Consider the following 688-nt stretch of genomic DNA (forward strand, 5'->3'; position numbering starts at 1 on the left):
ATCCAGATGTTTTTAATGACCTACAGAACTCAAACCAGTAAGAGATGCCGGTCTGCTGGTTCAATGATTGTGTGTGCACGTCTGTGAGGTTCTGGTCAGATCAGGATCAGCTTAAAGTGAACGAAGATACAGACTGAAAATTTGAAAACCACATTGTTGAAAAAAATGAAGATTTGAAAAAAAAAAAGACTAAATTTGAAGGAAAAAACATGGAACATTTAAAGAAAAAGAAAACTTGAAATAAAACTCGAAATTTTGAAAATATTTGTATATTTGAAAAAAAATGTGGAAAAAAACCATATAAATGTAAAATTACCAATTAAAAAAATTTGTATCTATTAGTAACACCTGTTTTTTTGTTTTTTCATTTTTTAGCTCAATGAGCTCTAAGCCCCGCCCCCATGTCCAATTAGGGTCAGCTCAGCAGCGAAAACTCAGAAATTCTGAACTGAAAACAGAACTGAAAGCAAAGAATGAGGGAAAAAAGTAAAGTTGAAGTACAAATAAAAATGCTTTTAATTGGTAACAAATTTTAGTTTTTTACTTCAAATGTTCAATTAGATTTTTATCAAATATTCCCTCAAGTTTTCAATATGTATTTTTGAGTTTAAAACTGTTTTCATATTTTAATTTATTTACAATGTTTGTTTTTTCACATTTTCAATCTTCACTTTAAGCTGATCCTGAT

The sequence above is a fragment of the Oryzias melastigma genome, linkage group LG4 (assembly GCF_002922805.2).
Source record: "Oryzias melastigma strain HK-1 linkage group LG4, ASM292280v2, whole genome shotgun sequence".
Taxonomy (NCBI): domain Eukaryota; kingdom Metazoa; phylum Chordata; class Actinopteri; order Beloniformes; family Adrianichthyidae; genus Oryzias; species Oryzias melastigma.